Below are 21,293 nucleotides of genomic sequence, written 5' to 3'. Positions count from 1 at the left end.
TTGATATACATAAATTTTTAGAGGAAATAAATACATTTTACTTATAAGTCAAATGTGTGGATTTTCATCATCACTTTCCATGTTTGCCTAGAGTTTTTTTTTGGAAATCTAAGAATATCTCTTCAACTTTTTTTGGGTAAGGAATCATTTCAGATTTGGGGCTAATCCTTCCGATTGTTGTCTTCAGACACAGAACCTTCAACTTTGTCTAGAGCTTAATACCAAATAAGAAAAACGTCTTCAAAAAATGGAAAAAAATAAATCCCAAACGATTCAGTCTATCAAATTTCTCTCTCTTCCTCTCCGATCAGATCAGGCACCTTTCCCCCTCTCTCAAACGCAAAACCTCACACCCTTTTTCTCTTTCCTATCTCAATTTCTCTCAAATTTCAAATTTTCCTTTCTACATTCTTATTTGAATTTGCCATCTTTCTCGTTCCCAATTTTCCGTGATATGTTACATACGTTGTGGTTTTGATGACATTCGAATATGATTCCTTGCGAATTTGAGACGGGTGATGATTTTTGGTTTGAATTTGTGAGGTTTTTGTGTTTTTTTATTGCTTGTAGATCCAGTGGGTGGTGGGTATAGAATGGCATCAGCTCAGGTGCTTCCAAACTTACGGAAGCAAGAGCATCTCGAAGCTGGAAAGCGCCGGGTATGGATTCGATTCAGTTTCTTTTCGTTTTGCTTTACAATTGAAACCAATGGTTTCATGTGGGTGGTTATGTATTCATGTGTTTTGAGTTTGTGGCATTGCATTTTGTGTTTTAGAGTAATGTTGGTCATTTGGTTTTGTGTATGGCGAGGTGGAAATAGAGTTTTTGTATTATTATTAGAATCTAATATGTATCTACCGTCAGTGTAAAGATTTATATTCAATATATTATCTACCATTCATATACCGTGTATACATTTTTTCCTCTTATTATTGTTTTTTTTAAGACGTGACTCCCAGATTGTTTGACTAATGTAGTGTATGTGAGGATGTAGGAAATGTGCAATCTTGCAATGAGTGATTGTGTGTGTATAGATACTTTTTAGGGGAAATTAAATTGACTTCCTGTGAGTTCTGACTTAATTAGACTGATTACTACTATGTTTCAAATTTTCAATCTCCCGCGGGTTTCTATTATTCTTATGCTCATCTCCCCCTTGAAGGGTGATATATTAAAGAATCATAAAAGAGGGTGGGGAAATGGATGGAGATGTTAACCATAGGATTCAAGCGAGCTGGATAAAATGACATAACACTTCAGGTGTCATATGTGATAAAAAAAAGTATCCTCAAGTTTAAGGGGAAGTTTTACAATACATCTATAAGATCCGCAATATTATATGTGACTGAATGTTGGGATGTAAAATGTCAACAAAAAGATTAACCCCATGTAATAGAGATGAGACTTTTACGTTATATTAGTGGACACACTAGAAAAGCTAAGATTAGAAATGAATGTATTGAGAGAAGGATGATGACTGCAAAGTTGACGGAAGACAAAAACCTTGATCAAAACTAGTTACAAGTTGTGGGTTGGCCCATTTAGGGCTTATTTTTGTAGGTTGGCCCATTTATGGTTTATTTTTGTAGGTTGGCCCATTTATGGTTTATTTTTGTAGGTTGGCCCATTTATGGTTTATTTTTGTAGGTTGGCCCATTTATGGTTTATTTTTGTAGGTTGGACTACTGAAGTTGTGAAATAAATATTTTTAGTCTCATTTTAACTTAGATTTACAAATTGAATTTAAAATGATTATACATAATAAAAAATATAGTTGGTTGACATATGAACTTGTATTTGTATAGCTTAATTTGAATGAATTTGTGTTATAACTTAACCTCTAATTAATAGCTAAGCAACATAAAAATAATAGAATAGAGCGTATCAACTAAAATGTACGACACAAAGCCAACTAATATACCAGTTAAGTATACTCCTCGTGTACTCTATGTTTGACAAGTAGCGTATTCTGTACCACGTATCTGTACCCATACCAAAGAGTACCACGTATCATGTTACTATCTATTGGCATGTCACCATTATTGTGAAAGTGAGTAATTCATGCATGATCCAGCTTGTTTGTTATTCATATCATGTGTAAAACATCCTAGTGCCATGCTGATAATTCTCATCCGAGTTGTAGATGTTGGTTCACTTGGTTGAATGAATATTGGCTACTATTCAAGGATTTCATTCAATAAACTTTCTGTGTAAGTCAAAATGACTTATTGCATTATTATGTGTTGTATTCTTTTTGAAGTGCTATTTTCCCCCCTTTCTGTCAAACTCAAATGATGTTTTTGGTATTGCAGCTTGAGGAGTTTCGTAAAAAGAAAGCTGCAGAGCGAGCCAAGAAGACTGCATCCTCTACCAATATTCCCAATTCTGATGCTAGCCTGAACCAAAAGCTACCTTCCCAAATTGAGAATGTACGAGTTAATGAATCCGATGGAGTTACCACATCTGATGGTATCGGAGGAGCTAATGTTGACACCTTACCTTCAGGGATGGGCAATGACAAGATCCCTAATATGGTTAGCCAAAGTAGTAATCAAGGATCTTTGGCTGATAGAACTAGTTTTGTTAGGAATGATCTTAATACGTTGTCCAATAGTCCGGTGGAGACAGATTCAGATATTGACGAAACTAAGAGATACAATGCTTCTGTTGCTACCGCATATGCAGATGTTAATCAAAAGAATGAGGCAAATAATGTGAATAATATATATAGAATTCATACAGGTGGTCTTGGTGGAATTTCTTATGGGACGACTAACAACCAAGGTATTCTTCTACACTCACAAGGAAGTCAAGAATTTGGTTGCTCTACTACTCAATCTAGTCCTCATGGGATGAATGAATACCATTCAAATAAGAGTTACAGTTCTTTAAAGGATTATGGAGTTTCTGGTCATGACTCCTCTATGCATTTTCCTTAAAAAATCTCACCTCAGAAATCTGTTGATACTACACTGCAAATGAAGCCAACAAATTCAAGCACTTCAGACAATGGCTATGCACACGGTTCACATTCTGTAGGTAGCATTTTAATTTTTTCTCTGCATCTGTAGTTTGTGATTTTAATGCTTTTCTATCATTTTCATACTTCCCGACTATGACCTCATTGCTGATGAAGTTGTGCATATATATTGAATTGCAGGCCTTAGTGATTCTTTCAGTTTTAAGTTTAGAGATACCATTACGAGCTCTGATAGTGATTTGCCTAACCTTGGTAGTGCAACTATACCAAGGTTTGATTCCAATGGTTATGAAGCAACTAATTCTTCTAACCATACTCCACTAAATTTGTTGTCAACGGAATCTAGTTCTAGGAGGTCTCGCCCATCTTTTATGGATTCTCTGAATGTTACTAGACCTTCTTTGGGGTCTCCATTTTGGCAACCTGAGCAAGATTCCTCTATGACTAATCATTCAGAATCAAGCAACAAGGACATATCAGGATCTACTTATTTCCATAAGCCATCTGAAGAGACTAAGGACGTGGCACCTTTGTCAACCACAAGTTTTCATAGTCCATTTGAAGACAATGCGATTCCTTCAGTTTTTAACAATAACGGCCAAGACATATTGATGACAAGTGCTAAGGAAAGTGGCAGGGATAAGAAGCATGATTATCACTCACCTTCAAAGAATGAAGACTTCACTGCTTTAGAACAGGTGCTTTCTGCTAGTTATGATTTAGGGATATGTCATATGTCTTCTTCATGCCTGTTGTATGATGTAGTGGCATAGTGCTTTACTCTGCCTATTTGGATTTTATTAAATTTTCATGAATTAGTACCAAAAAGTGTTTTCTGATGGTAGAGTGTTTGTGCATGATTTAGAAAGTACTGGATTGATGTCTATAAATGTTAAAGCATTTAGTTATTGGGAGTATATATTGTAGAGAATGTATGTGTTTATCATATTCATCTTAATAATAGTTTGAGTAATTTTTGAATATATAGAGGAGATATGGGTCTTAAGACCTATTGGGCCTTAAACTTACTAACATCTATACCTAATATATACATTCAACACTCCCCCTCAAGTTGGAGAATACAAGTTATATGCACTGAACTTGTCACAAATAGACCCAATATAAGGAGCTGGATGGGACTTGGTGAGAATGTTTGCCCACTGTCCTTTGCATTGATGTACTATGTAATAATTAGATCAGAAATAACATCATGTCTAAAATAATGACAATCCAATTAAACTTTTTTGGTCCTTTCATGAAAAACCGGATTAGAGGCAATATGAATAGTACATTGATTGTCGTAAAACATCATTCAAGAGATTTCTGCAAACTTAAGTTCTTCAATCAGTTGCTTAATCCATGTGAGCTCGCTTGTGTCTAAAGCCATAGCTTAATATTCTAGCAATAGAACTTGCGACAACCTCCTGTTTCTTGCTTTTCCAAGGGACAATATTCCCGCCAATAAGAACACAAAATCCTGAAGTGGAGCGTCAATTAGTGGGGCACTCAACCCAATCGACATCTGAATAACCAATCACCTGAGAGACCATTATTTGCGTTTGCATATAATAAGCCTTGACTTGGAGATCACTTGACATACCTCAGAATTCGAATAGCTGCATCCCAATGACTATCACAAGGAGACTGAAGTAATTTGCTCACCACAGAAACAACAAATGAAATGTATGGTCGAGTTATGGTAAGGTAATTCAACTTACCACCTAGTCTCCGGTACCTACCAGGATCCACAAGAGGCACCCCCGGTGCTCCCCTATCCTGGTAAGAGTTAGTATTAGGATCCAGGAAAGTGTTCATTGGTTTGCAGTCTAACATGTTTGTATCTTCAAAGATGTCTAGTTCATATTTTCTTTGAGAAACAGCAATACTACAATCTGATTGAGCAACTTCAATACCCATAAAATATTTAAGTAGGCCCAAGTCTTTGGTCTAAAAGTGTTGAAACAAATGTTGCTTTAGTTGAGCAATGCCATCTGAATCATTCCCTCATATGTCAATGTCATCAACATAAATAGATAGATAAATGCATTGTCCTTCAGAGTTATACCTGTAAAAAATGGTATGATCAGAGTGGCATCAAACCATACCAAACTCTTCGATGATAGTGCTAAATCTTCCAAACCAAACATGAGGAGACTGCTTTAAGCTATAAAGAGAGCCATAACAAGCTGAGGTGGTTACTCCGTACAGATTTCTTCTTAAAGTTCACTATTCTGAAACAAAGGCTGAAAATAGATGGTAACGAAACAGTCGGACAAAGGGCATCTTGGCATCATGAGAGAAAATGTCATTATAATCCTTACCATAGACTTGTGTATAACCTTTAGCAATCAATTGAGCCTTAAGACGATCAACTTGACCATCTGGTCCAGATTTCGCCATGTAAATCCAACAACAACAAACTAGTGATTTACCGAGAGTAAGGGGAACCAAGTCCCAAGTACCATTAGTATGAAGGGCAGTCATCTCATCTAACATTGCTTGTAGCCCCCTGTATGTGAAAGTGCCTCTGTAGGAGACCTAGGGATAGAAGCAACAAATAGAGAAGAGAGAAAAAACACAATAGGGTGAAGATAAACGATGATAACTCGCAACATTATATATGGGATGTGGGTTACGAGTGAAACAATCACCTTTGCTAAGGGCAATGCAAAGTGGCACACTAGGAGATTGGGCCGCAGTAGGTAGATGTATTGGAGCAGGTGAGGCTGATGACAATAAACCTGCCATGGGACAGAAGTGGGTGCTGCCATGCTGGTGCACTAGGATGAGGATGAACAAGATTAGGGAGACATGGGAAAGCTAAAACCTCGATGACGGAAGCAGACATGGCAATGGAGGAGGAACCATTAAAGGAAGACGACTCAGAAAAGGTGACATTAGCAGAGAGGTAAAACTGACTAATCTCTGAAGTGTAACATTTGTAACCTTATTGAATCATAGAGTACCCAATAAAGATGCACTTGATTGATTTTGCTGCGGATATTTTATCTTGTTCAGGAGCCATGTTATGAACAAAGCATACACACCCAAAAGTATGAGGTGGAAGTGCATATAGCGGTTGGGCAGGGAACAAGACAGAATAAGGAACCTGCTGTTGAATATAAGAGGACATTTTCTCAAACCTTCTCACATTTTCTGCGATGCATTTTTTCTGATAGTTAAGATAAAATCTTATATCTTTTTGGTTGTGTTACAAATTGTTACTCACATTTCTTTTTATGAGAGGAGTTTTATTCATGCACTAGTCTTGTCATAAGCAGTTGGTTTGTCTTTTTTACATGTGAAAAATATCTATTTATTGTTGACTTATATATATATATATATATATTCATTTTCCTATCTTGTTCTGCAGCATATTGAAGATCTGACTCAAGAAAATTTTTCTTTGCAACATGCTCTTGAGGCTTCTCGAGTATTGGCAGAGTCACTAGCTACTGAAAATTCATCTCTGACTGATAACTATAATCAACAGGTTGGCTTATCGAGTACAGGTCATTTAGTGGGACATTCATTCTGTTGTAGTTTTTAATATTTTTATTATGTTGTTTTGTTGTTTTCATGCTCAACTAGAGATGTCATTGGTAGTGACAATAATTTATGTTAGTTATGATAGTATGTGCTTTAGTGTCACAGGGTTCAATGCATTTATCCATTGGCCAATACTGTAATGTTTCATCTTTAGCAGTTTGATTGCTGTGACTTTTTAAAGTCAGTGGTTTTTAGGTCCACTTGTGCTCCTTTGGTATTAGATAGAAAATTTGAATATTGTTGGCCTCTCTCTGTGTGTGTGAGGAGGGAGGGGTTTAGAAGATGACCTTAGCTGGTTATAAATTATAGGAATTGGGTTAACGTCTTGACAAACTGATGTAGTTGTTTTTCAGTCGCGTCACTAATAATTGTTCACCAATTTGGGTTAGTACTTGGTTGTTTGTTATTTGATCATTATTTAGAACCTGATTTTGAGCTATTATTGCTGCTTTGTGGGATAAAGGCTTGGTTGTTGTATTTCTACTTTATGTTTACTTTGGAGGTAGCATAGTTGTCCATAAGGATATCAAGTAGTCTTCTACTATGTTTTGCTAAGTTTTGTTTATATCTTTATTTATAGAGAAGTGTCGTCAACCAATTAAAATTGGACATGGAGAAGTTACATGAAGATATCAAAGCGCAACTGGTTTGTATCAGCACTCCCTATTTAATTGTGTGATTATTTTTTGTTATTGCTGCTATTTCTTGATATAATCATTCATAGTGTAGCTTTGCATGTTCATGCACATACATGTTTCATTTATATCTATAATACTATAATAATATATACTTATAATCTATAATACTTGGTCTTATAATGACAAGGATTTCAAATAAACTTCTTTATTGTTAGAATTTGTAAAATCATAAATATTATATTATTAATCAAGCTAGATCTCTAGTTTTTGAGCTGAATATAGGGGCGTTTGAACACAACTCAACTTATACAATGTAGTATAACATCAAACTTGGCATAGATATATTCAAGCATATCATTGAGCCAAGCCTACTGATCTGGTTGAACCGAAGGTCTAACTGAGCTCATTTGGATTCCTCTCCCAAGTGTCCAGCAAATAAAAAGATCATTAGATAGATTGGATGGGCGAGTATCCTCTTGTCTGCAGTACTTGGTTTCTTGAGATGTGCATGACTAAGGGCATTATTGGAGTAATAGGATGATAACACCGGCACAGAATTTACAGAAAAAAAGAAGAAGAAATTTCACAATCGATTCGGAATCAATTCGATTCCGAATACTAATACCTCGTTTATTGCTTTGAAGAATGGAGAAGATTACAAGATGAACCCTAATTGATTCGGGGAATCAATTAGGGTTCATCTTATAATCTTCTCCATTCTTCAAAGCAATAAACGAGGTATTAGTATTCGGAATCGAATTGATTCCGAATCGATTGTGAAATTTCTTCTTCTTTTTTTCTGTAAATTCTGTGCCGGTGTTATCATCCTATTACTCCAATAATGCCCTTAGTCATGCACATCTCAAGAAACCAAGTACTGCAGACAAGAGGATACTCGCCCATCCAATCTATCTAATGATCTTTTTATTTGCTGGACACTTGGGAGAGGAATCCAAATGAGCTCAGTTAGACCTTCGGTTCAACCAGATCAGTAGGCTTGGCTCAATGATATGCTTGAATATATCTATGCCAAGTTTGATGTTATACTACATTGTATAAGTTGAGTTGTGTTCAAACGCCCCTATATTCAGCTCAAAAACTAGAGATCTAGCTTGATTAATAATATAATATTTATGATTTTACAAATTCTAACAATAAAGAAGTTTATTTGAAATCCTTGTCATTATAAGACCAAGTATTATAGATTATAAGTATATATTATTATAGTATTATAGATATAAATGAAACATGTATGTGCATGAACATGCAAAGCTACACTATGAATGATTATATCAAGAAATAGCAGCAATAACAAAAAATAATCACACAATTAAATAGGGAGTGCTGATACAAACCAGTTGCGCTTGGGTGGTGAGGAGTTCCGTGCAAGGGGACAGAACGGTAATGAGTTGCGTCGTGGTTACCGTGGCGGTGAGGAGTTCCGTACAGGGGGAGAGAATGGGAAGGAGTTTCGTGGTGGACTCCGCGGTGGTGAGGAGTTCCGGGCAGAGGTTCATGATGGGAATGAGTTCCGAGGAGGTAACCGAGGCAGAAATGACTTCCGAGAAGGTATACATGGTGGGGGAGAGTTTAGGCGGGATACATGGAGGAAATTGGAAATTCCAATTTTCTCTGGTGAAGACGCGTATGGATGGACTCACCGACTAGAAAGGTACTTCCAGTTGAAAGAACTTACAGAGGGGGAGAAAATGCAGGCTACAGTTATGGCACTCGAAGGAAAGGCATTGAGTTGGTACCATTGGTGGGAAAAATGCAACCCGAGACCGAATTGGGAAGGATTCAAGATTGCAGTGGTTCGAAGATTCCAACCGTCGATGATCCAGAATCCATTTGAGCAATTATTAGCCCTCAAACAAACCGGGTCCTTTGAGGAATTTGTTGAGGATTTTGAGAAGTTTGTTGGGGCTTTGAGAAGCATCGATCCAGAGTTCACCAGGGGGATATTTCTGAATGGATTGAAGGAAGAGCTTCAAGCCGAGGTAAAGTTGTATGAGTTACAATCCTTATCAGATGTGATTCAGAAGGTGCTATTAATTGAGCAGAAGAATGCCGTTTTGAGTAGGAGGGGCTCGTTTGGGTATGCAAGTCGGACCGGAGGAAATCAGAGGGCAAACCCTTACTCCAGAACGGTAACCGTGGAATCAAAGCCGATGGGGGATGGAAGGCAGAACAGTTTCGGGGCGAGTAACCCAATTGTGCAGTCGGCACCGAAACCCGTCAGCGAAGTGGTTCGGCCGAGAGGTGGAGAATTCAAACATTTGACCAGCGCAGAGGTGAGGGAAAGGCGGGAAAAAGGGCTATGCTTTCGTTGTGATGAGCTTTTTACTAGAGACCATCGGTGTAAAAATAGGCAATTCCGAATGCTTATTTTGGAAGAAGAGGAGGAAGATGAGGAGCGTAGGGAGGAAGACAGTGTAGATATAGCGGAGGCACACGATCTGAGGTTGTCCTTGTGTTCTATGTCAGGGTTCACTACGACACGTTCATGGAAGGTAGAAGGGATGTTAAAGGGGAGGAAGCTGGTTGTCCTCATTGACTGTGGGGCTTCTCACAATTTCATAGCTCATGAGGTTGTACAGGAGTTGAGACTCTCGGTTCAGAATACTCCCTCTTATATGGTGGAGGTAGGAGATGGGCATAAGGTGAAATGTAAGGGAAAGTGCGCTCACTTATCTTTCCGGGTACAGAATCTGGAAGTAACCCAAGACTTTTACCTCTTCAGTCTCAAGGGGGTTGATCTGGTGTTGGGTTTGGAGTGGCTATCTGGATTGGGTGAGGTCCAAGCTGATTTTGGTAAGTTGGAACTCACGATCAAGCAAGGCCAGAAATCCATCCGTATTACCGGAGATCCAGCCTTAGCCAAAACCGAGGTCTCTTATGGTGCTTTGTTGCAGGTCATTCGAGCAGAGGGGGAAGGATTAATCATGCGTTGTGAATCATCAGATCCGAGAGAGGGTGGGATTGAGAGCACGCCGATCCGTATGTTGCAAGTGCTCGAGGATTTTGAAGAGTTATTCACCGATCCTACAGGTTTACCACCGGTACGAAGGCAAGATCATGCCATACATCTGGTTGAGGGGGCAGCTATCCCCAATATTAGACCTTACAAATATCCTCACTATCAGAAAACCGAGATTGAAGGCTTGGTTAGGGAGATGTTGGCGTCGGGGGTGATTCAGCATAGCATCAGTCCCTATTCCAGTCCTGTCATTTTGGTGAAAAAGAAGGACGGAGGGTGGAGGTTTTGTGTTGATTATCGGGCCCTGAATAGAGTGACGATTCCGAATAAGTTCCCTATCCCGATTATTGAAGAGTTATTGGATGAGATTGGAGGAGCAACCGTTTTCACCAAATTAGATTTAAAATCCGGGTATCACCAGATTCGGATGCGGAGTGAGGATGTGGAGAAGACTGCTTTTCGAACTCATGAAGGTCATTATGAGTTTGTTGTGATGCCTTTCGGTCTCACGAATGCACCTTCGACCTTTCAGGCTCTCATGAACGAAGTATTACGGCCCTACTTGCGGAGATTTGCTTTGGTTTTCTTCGATGATATTCTAGTTTATAGTCCTGATGAGGACTCTCACGAAAGGGAGTTGAGGGAGGTTTTGACCGCATTACGGGACCATGCGTTGAAGGTCAACCGGAAGAAATGCAGTTTTGCTAAACCCAGTTTGGAATATTTGGGTCATATTATCTCTCGTTCTGGAGTCGCCGCGGACGAGTCCAAAGTGTCCACGATGAGTTCGTGGCCAATACCCCGTGATGTTAAGAGTTTAAGGGGATTTCTGGGTCTCACCGGTTATTACCGACGGTTTGTGCAAGGATATGGGAGAATTGCCAAACCTCTCACCGATTTGTTAAAGAAAGATAACTTTGTGTGGACCGAAGAAACTACTCAGGCCTTTCAGACCCTCAAGGGAGCCATGGTCAGTTTGCCCATGTTGGCCGTGCCCGACTTCTCGAAGACCTTTGTGTTGGAAACCGATGCTTCTAGTAAGGGGATTGGGGCCGTGTTGATGCAAGAAGGTCGCCCTCTAGCTTTCTGGAGTAAGGGGTTATCAGCTAGATCCCAGCAGAAATCAGTTTATGAACGAGAGTTGATGGCGTTGGTACAGGCCGTGCAGAAGTGCAAACACTACTTGTTGGGTTGCCACTTTGTTATCAGAACGACCAACGGAGTTTGAAATTCCTTACAGAGTAGAGGCTTTTCAGTGAGGAAAAGTTTAGGGCGGTGAAGCTCATTGGACTGGATTTTGAGATTCAGTTCAAACCCGGGCGAGAGAATACTGTGGCCGATGCCTTATCGCGGAAGGCCTATTATTCGGCACTCTCAGTAATTCAGGTTGGAGATGCCGAGGGCTGGTTCCAAGAGGTTCAACAGGAACCTAAGTGGAGGAGGGTAATCCAGGATTTAGTGGAGAATCCCGAATCTCATCCGGGATTCCAATTTCAGACAGGGCGATTGTTGTATAAGGGGAGGTTGGTTCTGCCAAAGACATCTGACAAGTTACCGCTGATCTTAGCTGAGTGTCATGACAGTGCATCCGGAGGTCACTCCGGGTTTTTCCGCACTTACAAGCGGGTTTCGAGTTTTTTCTATTGGGACGGCATGCGTGGTTATGTGAAGCAGTATGTCGAGGCGTGTGATGTTTGCCAACGTCAGAAGTATTCGACTTTAGCTCCTGGGGGGGTCTTGCAACCCCTACCCATCCCTACTCAGGTATGGCAGGATATGTCGATGGATTTCACATCCGAATTGCCGCGGTCTAATGGTAAGGATACCATCTTTGTAGTGGTGGATTGGCTCACGAAATACGCCCATTTTTATCCTCTTGACCACCCCTATTCGGCTAAGGATGTAGCTTCCTTGTTTGTTAGAGAGGTGGTGAAGTTACATGGGTACCCGGCGTCGATAGTTTCCGACCGGGATCAGGTTTTTTTGAGCCAGTTCTGGCAGGAGTTATTCCGATTGGCAGGTACTCGGTTGAAGTACAGCACGGCTTACCACCCTCAAACGGATGGGCAAACCGAAGTGGTGAATCGTGGGGTAGAAACATATCTCCGATGCTTTGCAGGGCCTAAGCCGAAAAAGTGGGTCGAATGGCTGTCATGGGCAGAATTTTGGTTTAACACTACTTATAACGTTTCTGCAGGTATGACTCCTTTCAAGGCCTTGTATGGGAGGGATCCTCCAACCTTGATTAAGGGGTGTACTTTTACGTCGAAAGTTGAGGGAGTAAATCAGCTCTTGGTGGCCCGAGATGAGGTTCTCCAAGAGTTGAGGTAGAATTTGTTGCGGGCCCAAGATTTGATGAAGGCTCAGGCAGATAAACATCGACGGGAAGTAGAGTTCGAGGTTGGAGATTGGGTATTCCTGAAACTGCAACCGTACAGGTTGAGAACTCTAGCTTCCCGACCAGCGGCCAAACTCGCAGCTAAATTCTATGGGCCTTACCGGATCTTAGAGCGCATTGGCCCGGTAGCTTACCGATTGGCATTACCTGAGCATACGCAGGTTCACCCCGTGTTTCATGTTTCCTTGTTGAAGAAAGCTCTGAAACCGGCTCAACAGTCTCAACCTCTTCCGTTGATGTTATCAGAAGAGTGGGAATTGAAGGTGCAACCGGCTACACTCCTACAACACCGCGTTGATCAGGATGGAGATATTGAGGTGTTGGTTCAGTGGGAAGGGTTACCGGAATGTGAAAATTCCTGGGAGTCGGCGGCTCAAATGCAAGAAGCTTTTCCTCAATTTGCCCTTGAGGACAAGTTGAGTCTTTTGGAAGGGGGTATTGATAGGATGAGGGGGAGACCACCCATCACGCAGGTGTACCGACGGAGGCCACGTGGCACTTGTTCCCAATTCTCTCCGGAACGCGACATACTTCGAGTTTTCATGAATTTTCGGCGAAACAGCAGCGGTTTTCAGGGCACCGGAATCGGTGCTCTGATACCAGTGATAACACCGGCACAGAATTTACAGAAAAAGAAGAAGAAATTTCACAATCGATTCGGAATCAATTCGATTCCGAATACTAATACCTCGTTTATTGCTTTGAAGAATGGAGAAGATTACAAGATGAACCCTAATTGATTCCCCGAATCAATTACTCGTTACAAGATTAACTCCCTGAATTAACCCCTCTCCTCTACTCAATTCTCAAAAGATACCAACACTAACCCTCCTAACATCTATTTATAGCTTCTGCCCCAAGCTATCCCTTCCCTACGGCAGTTATTCTCACTGCTATGGCAGTTAATTCTGCCACATCATATTGCCACGTGGCTGCCACGTGGCCTCCGTCGGTACACCTGCGTGATGGGTGGTCTCCCCCTCATCCTATCATAGGACTAATAAGTATAATATGTAAGCAAGCCTCTGCTGTCAGCTTATAAATACCTCATTGTTCACTTGTAATCGTTTGAGCAATCATAAGATTTCACAGTTTCTGATTATCTTTTCTCTTCTCTCTTCTCTATTGTATCTTCTTAAAGTATCTTTTATTCAATCTTTCCACAAGTCATTCAGAGTTGACTTTAATATTTGTTTTGATATTGAAAAGTATCTGTCATCTTGTTATTGTACCTTGCTTCTGTCCTTTTTGTGTAGTTTCATTGGAATTTTGATATTGGGTTACCATTTGTATACCCACTCCTCTTCAAAGATTACTGCTCAGTGTGCTTGTTTTTCTTGATATCTTAGATTGTCATGGTCCCATTTGGATTTCAATTTTTTATTGCAATACCTGATTTCTATGCATGGCTCCATTGCTATCCACTTCATGCTTTGCCCCTCTGCTATTGGTATATATATATATAACCTTCCATTTCAACAGGTTGAGCTTGAGTCTGTCAGGAATTTATATACAAATGCACAACTAGAGTGTAATACAGCCGATGAGCGTGGCAAGTTATTGGCATCTGAAGTTATTGGTTTAGAGGAGAAGGTACTAAATTTTCTTGGTATGTTTTGCCATTTGTTATTTTCTTTTGAGGATGGAATATAATTTCTTGTCTTTGATTTAAATAAAGTTAACTGAAACTTGTTTTGAGCTGTTTGTATTAATCAAGGTGATGGCATTTTTTACATGTAACTTACTACCCTACAATCATCAGAAATTAAGTGACAAGTAGCAATTACAATGGAATTACTTGGAAGATGATTTTATCAAATTTTATCATGATTTGCTTAAGGAATACCAGAAATGACTTGAAATAATAAAATCGATGATTCAATTATCCTGTTGTAGGAATTCTTGAAAAGCTGACCATTTTCACATGCTTTTAGTCTTTAGATGTAATATGTAATGCTAAGGAATTGTAAAATAATAGCTTGAATGATTTATGTCAAATAATATATGGCATGTGTCAGAAAATATGACATAGGGGATAAAGAGATATAATTTTTAGCTGTGGGAGAGAGTAATTGAGTATAGTTTAAGCAAGAGACTCACATTAATGAAAATCAATTTAGTTTTATGTTGGGGAGATTGACAATATAAACAAGATAACTGCCACAACAATTAATGGAGTGATATTGGAGGAATAAAAAAGACTTATAAATTGTTTTCATTGATTTGGAAAAGATATATGATTGGATGCCAACAGAGGTATTGTGTAGAAAGCCCCAAGAAATTGAGTTTTTATTGCTTATATTTGAGCAATCCCTTATATTTCCGATGGGGTTATGACCAGTGTAGGAACATAAAGGTGGGACCACAAAAGGTTTTCCTTTAATTAGAAGAATGAACCAAGGGCCAACCATGAGCCCTTACCTTGTTACTTGGATCTTGATGTGCTTATTGAGTATAACTAAGAGTTGGTGCCACAATGCATTTTTGTGTGTGCGTGCAGATAATATAGTCCTATACCTAGTTACATGGTTCCCTCTTTTAGCATATGCATCACATACTGAACTCCACGTACCAGATTTGTTATAAAATAAGTCTTGTACTATTAATATAAAAACTAACAAACTTCATAAAACAGTGTACCGCACATTGGAACCAATACTGCATACCATGTAACTATGGTCCTAGCTGAATAGTTGAGGTAATAAATGGGAAATTAGAGATGTGGAGACAAGCTTGGGAAGTACATAATTTTTGTTTGAGTAGAAGTAAGACGAAGTATATAAAATGTAAGTTTAGTAGAAGACACATTTGTTCTAAATTAGAGGTGAATCTTGGGTCCAATATACAAAACAACAGAGAAATAGAAGATGTAAACCTTATGATTCAAGCAGAGTGGATGAAATGGACAAGTGCTTGGTTCGAGTGTTGTCTGTGATAGAAAGGTATCACTCAGGCTTAAGGACAAATTTTATCGCACAATATAAGATGTGCAATGTCGTATAAGATTAAATGGGAGGTAAAGTGCTAACAAGAGAATAAACTCAATGTAGCGAGGATGAGAATGTTTTGCTAAATGAGTGGGCATACTAGACAAGATAGAATTAAGAATGAATGGGTTGGAAAGAAAGTTGGAGTACTGTCTACAATTCTATTGTAGAAAAGATGATAGGATCTTGTCTTAGGTGATTTGGGCATGTGTGAAGAAGACATATAGAAGCCCATGTAAGGGGAGTAAATCGGAGGGCAGTTCAGTTGCTATTGGCTGAGGGAGATCTAGAAAAACCATAGGTAAAAAAATCATTAAGAAGGATTTAGATGTCAATGGTTTGTTTATAAACTTATATACATGATTTACAATAAAACATTATGGTATCGTTTGATCTATGTAACAATCTCCATCTAGTGGAAAATGGGTTGTTGTTGTTTTTGTATTTACTGTACTAATGTTGTGGAATAAATTTAAATATAACAAACCATCAATTTATGATTGTTAGAAAGTGGATATATAAAACCTTTCATGAGTCTCCACAGGATTAATTATACTTACCCTTTTGGACTGAGGGGTCAAGAGTTTGATCTTTACCAACCCCATTGTTTATAACTAAATTAAATTTCAACAGAAGTTAAAGTGGACCAGTTCAATGTCTAAGCCTAGCTGAAGGGACAAAAATATCACTATTCTAATATTAATTGATTTTGTAAAAATATTTGGACACTTTGACTTGTGTAATAAAAATATATCTGTTTCCATCTTTTAATATGTATAGATTGATAATTAATGCCAATTAGTCTATCTACCTAAACACAGGGACACAGATGTCCATATTCTAATATGAAATTATTTAGGTAGTTCATTGCTTATGGGTTTAGTAGACTTTTTACATTTAAATTGGCTGTGTACTTGTGTTCAATGAACTTCTTAGGCACTCAAACTAAGATCCAGTGAGCTGAAGCTTGAGAAGCAGTTGGAAAATGCACAAGCAGAAATTTCTTCATACAGGTATTTTTGGAGAGTTAAATTTGCTGTGAAGTACCAAAGGTGGTGAGGATTTGCGAGAATTCTATAGAACTATTTTTGTAAGATTTGTTTTTTTTATGTTTTGGCATGTTCGCCAAATGTAATCTTGGGTGATCAGGATAGAGATACAAATTAGTTTCCCCCTGAAGTAATTGTTATTTCTTGCAGAAGTACAATATTTTTACCATAATTTCAATTGTGTTTGGCTGCTGAACATGACAATTTTGATTCTAAAATTACTGTTTCTGAACCTCTGCAATTATTATTCTTTGATATCTAAACAGTCTAAACAAACTGTTAAAAATGCTGTGCTTTTAACATATAACAATTACAGTCCATCGCATCTGGTTTGGTTCCAGCTTCTTATTTCCTTCAATTATTGATTTTCCTGACTAAGTTTATCCAAAGATTCTGGGCGTTTTAAAATAACAAGTCATAATAAATATTGCAGGAAGAAAATGTCTAGCCTTGACAAAGATCATCAGGATATGAAGTCAACAATAGATGCTCTTCAAGAGGGTAACGAGACCTTAATTTTAATTAATTACCACACTTTAGATTCACAGAGATTCTATTTTTTAGTTGTCTTTTTAATTATCTATTGGCTTGCAGATTTGCTCTGGAAGCGGTAAGGCTAGTGCTTTTACTTATTTGATGTTTATGACAGAAGGGAAGAACTAGGATTAAGAGTTTTAAAAATGGAATGCTTTAGCTTGGGAAGGTGCTTGCAGGGATAATCATATATGATTCCTTTGTAGTTTTTTTATTTAACAGAGTCCATAATCACTGAACTTCAACTCTAGTTTTATATTTTGGAATTATTGAAGATGGTCTTGTAATTTATAAAGGCGGTGTTCTTCCATGCCTGTCTTTACTCTTTATTGCATATGGCTAGAGAAAAATGGTTTTTACCAATCATTTTAGCTCCTAATTTTTGAATGCCCAAGTTGAAATAGCAAATTGGCTACACTTTGTCTAAATTGTGAAAACGTTTTATGTGAATTGAGCCATATGAACTCTGAAATCTATCTTTATTCTGTCATTTCACTGATACAGAGAAGAAGGTGTTGCAGTCTAAGCTGCGAAAGGCTTCAGGAATTGGGAAGTCTATTGAGAGTCAAATTAATAAAAGGGATGTTTCTACATCTACAGAAGATATTGGTCCGTTATTGCCTCAGTTGTATTTATTACTATGTATATGTATTATTCATCTTGAGTTATCACTTTTTATGTTGCTACATATCTGGCATCAATCAAGCTATTCGTGTGCTAATTTTGCAAGTCATTTAAGCTTGTTTTTGTGGTTTAATTGTTCTTACTGTGGGAATAAGAAACCATCAACATGCTTTTAAAAAATATTCCATGGCAGGTTTACAAAGTTATTGTTATCAGGCTCAAGAGATCAAGCATATGAATATATGATGTAACTTGTTGCTTGAATGTCTTGTATTGTGATCTTGAAAGTGCATAAAAACACACTGTTTACTTTCTTTGTTTGATAAAAAAAGAACAGTATTGTCAGATTAGAAAAGTACATAAAAGAAGATGATTAGCAATTCTCACTAGCAAAACAAAAAAGAAATAGCCCGAGTTATATAGAATTGTGCAAAAAAGCATACCAAACCCTCTGCTTGTCTAACAAAGAAAACCTTGATTTTGATTTATCTCACAATTGACAAATTTTACTTGATTAGATTAATCGTATTTACTTATAGTATTTTTACTGGTTTAGCGTTTGTAGTTATGTTTATATATCTATATATTATGCAGCAAGTGAAAATGATGCTGCAAACTCTTCCAACCAAGAAATCATTGATTCTGCTGCTGTTCATGATGCTGAAGCCTCTAGTTTGTCCTTAGTTCCTGAAGTGGGCCACTCATCTCTTGGAGTTTCTCCTGTGAATATTCCTCAGGATCAGATGAGAATGATAGAGAACATTAAGGCACTTATTTCTGAGGTAGGATCTAGTTTCTTGAATTTTTATTTTAGATAAAAAAATCTATTGAAAATTTCAGACTCAGTAAAATATACACCAACTTTCATTGCTCATTACTGTTTAAAAATTACTGCTTTCTTCCATTTTGCTTCCATATGCCTAGTCAAACTAGTAATAACTTGTCATCATATAAGCCCAGCAGATTTACCTTTTTGACCTTTTCATGTGTAGCTGGCACTGGAGAAAGAACAATTATCGAAAGCCTTGACATCTGAATCATCAGAGTGTTCCAGGATGAAGGTAATTAATTCAAGATGTGATTTTGTTTAATAAGCGAGCACTTTCTTTACATTAGCAAAAGAAGAACCATTCTTCTAGCAAATTGCAGTTCCTTTTGCTTTTACTTAAATCACGCATTTCTGTGCTAATTCTGCTATGAGTATCTGGGCTTCAAATTTTTCTTGTGTACTTTCATGTAAATTCTTTTGTTAAGTCCCTCTCCTAAATCATTGAAGCATACTATATTTTGTTTTCAAATCTCGGAAACACTCTTCGCTTGCAAGGGTAAGATTGCATACGCTACTATCTCTAGATCCCACTAAGTGGGAGTCTCATGCACTTGGTCACCCTTTAGGTGTCAGTGCTTTGTATTTTCCTCATCCCGATCTAAATCCAATAAATTGCCATGAATCTACTTTGGAAGGATGGAATTAACTCTCAAGAAAGGGGGCTCCGTAATCACCATCATCGGGGATCCTACTTTGACTCGGACCGAGCTTGCTTATGGTACCTTCATGCAAGTGTTGCTAAAAGAGGGGGAACCGTCAGCTGCTATACGGAACAAGTTCCTTGAGTTTTCACTTGAGGACAAGTTAATTCTTCTAGGGGAGGGTATTGATAGGGTTAGGCCAGAGCCAAAGCCTAATATTGAAAATGTATATAGAAGGGGAAATAGGAAAGTTGTTAAAAGATTCCAAAAATACCCCTAGTAGTTAGTTGTTAGTTAGGCTATAAATAAAGAGCTAGTTTTAGAGAAGTTTAGCTTTTGAAGTATTGAGTAGGAGAGGATTTGATTCAGGGAATCAACCTTGTAGTGTGTAATTGATTCAGGGAATCAATTAGGGTTCTTCATTGTATTCTTCTAATCTTGCAATCAATAAAGAGGTATTAGTATCCGGAATTCAATTGATTCCGGATCGATCTTGTTTGAATCTTCTTCTTTTGTGCAATTCTTTTACCGGTGTTATCAGTCTGTCAAAAGATTGATTTAGCATTCCAAGGCTTTATTTATTGGCTTAAATTTATGCCGAATTCTGGTATATAATTGCATAATGTTTCCCTATTAGTCTCACCATGCAATCTCTTCTGTTTGTTTTCTGAATTGAAGGCGATAAACAAGGAGTTGTCTCGCAAACTTGAAATCCAGACTCCAAGATTAGAGCTTTAACTGCTCAAAGCATGGTTAATGAAAATATTCCAGCAAATCAACCAGATTCTCACACAATCTATGAGAACTCCACATATGCAGACGAGGGTGATGAGGTAACTTATATGTTCAGTTTGCTTTGTTTTTGTTATATAAACATGTTGCCTGAATGACTACAACATATCATACTTTCGGGTATAGGAGAATCCGTCTGTTTACTTTGTTATCTAAATCTAAACTATATTTTATGGAGTATTGACGAATCCCAGCCTTCACTAGGACTTGAAATAGTTGTTCTATGTTGAAAATCTATCAAGTAGTGGTTTTTTGGAAAAAGCTAGCTCTATAAAAAACTTGAAACGGAAAAATTGGATTTGATCTCTCTTTTCTCATACTAGGTGGTGGAAACGGTATTGGGATGGATTATGAAGCTGTTTCCCGGTGGTCCTTCAAGACGGAGAACCAGCAAACTTCTTTGATTGAGTTTACATTGCACTATTAATCGCTATCACCAAACTCTACAAAGTTATTGGGATTGATTATGAAGCTGTTAAACCAACAAGATAAAGAACCAGTGAAACTTCAACCCAGATTCACAACGAACATGTTAGATATTTGGAGTTGCATTTTGTTTCTTTTCACCCCCTCAACGCGGTGGAGGTCGTGATCTGTATATTTTGAGTGAATCATACAACCAATTTCCAGAGCTGCATATTGATTGGTGAATCTAGCTGCAATTATTTTGAAAGATGGCACTAAAATCTGCTGTGATTTCATCTCTTGATTGAATTACAAATTTTGTGCAAATAGTAATTGGATATGAAAAGAGTACCCAGAAGCCTAGTAGTAGAGATGGGACCAATTGGTCCAGAAAACCATTACATGTGGGAATGTTTGTCTAATGTATGCAAAGTAGAAGTGAAAAACATTATATATAGTGGAAGTATGTATATTTTTAATATTTTTTAGCATAAGATACTCTATGACTTGTGCGCATTAAATTCCTAAGTAATTATACATGACGAAATCGAGGTTTACATGTTATTAAACATGTATATGCAAAAATAGTAGTGTTCTCATAGTGTAACATAGTTTCAATTGACATGATGTTGTCTAGTTAATTGCACAAGCAATAAAATTATAAATGAGATAATTTCTTATGTATGTCAATGCTTATTACTATATCTTTTAGGTAATTCATTCAACAATTAATATATATAAAAGTATCTTTTAAATTTTGGTGTATTTTCATCATGAGTTATATGATTATAATGTTTTATGAAAGTATGCAAAATAATGAACCCGTATCTATTGATTGACTAATGATTTAAATGTAATTTCCAATTTTTACATAGGATTGACCATGC

At 37.8% G+C, this 21,293-nt stretch overlaps 1 long non-coding RNA gene and 1 pseudogene across 1 annotated transcript; both read left to right on the top strand.

Moving 5' to 3' along the window:
* On the top strand, positions 126 to 21,069 carry LOC109325859 (annotated as a pseudogene).
* On the top strand, positions 1,184 to 1,745 carry LOC109325860. The gene is made up of 2 exons (XR_002105191.1): positions 1,184 to 1,560; positions 1,619 to 1,745. It is a non-coding gene; the product is annotated as an uncharacterized LOC109325860 (long non-coding RNA).

The sequence above is a fragment of the Lupinus angustifolius genome, chromosome LG13 (assembly GCF_001865875.1).
Source record: "Lupinus angustifolius cultivar Tanjil chromosome LG13, LupAngTanjil_v1.0, whole genome shotgun sequence".
In the NCBI taxonomy this organism is placed as follows: Eukaryota; Viridiplantae; Streptophyta; class Magnoliopsida; order Fabales; family Fabaceae; genus Lupinus; species Lupinus angustifolius.
Note: the sequence above shows the minus strand (reverse complement) of the source record. Positions and strands in the feature narration are given on the sequence as shown.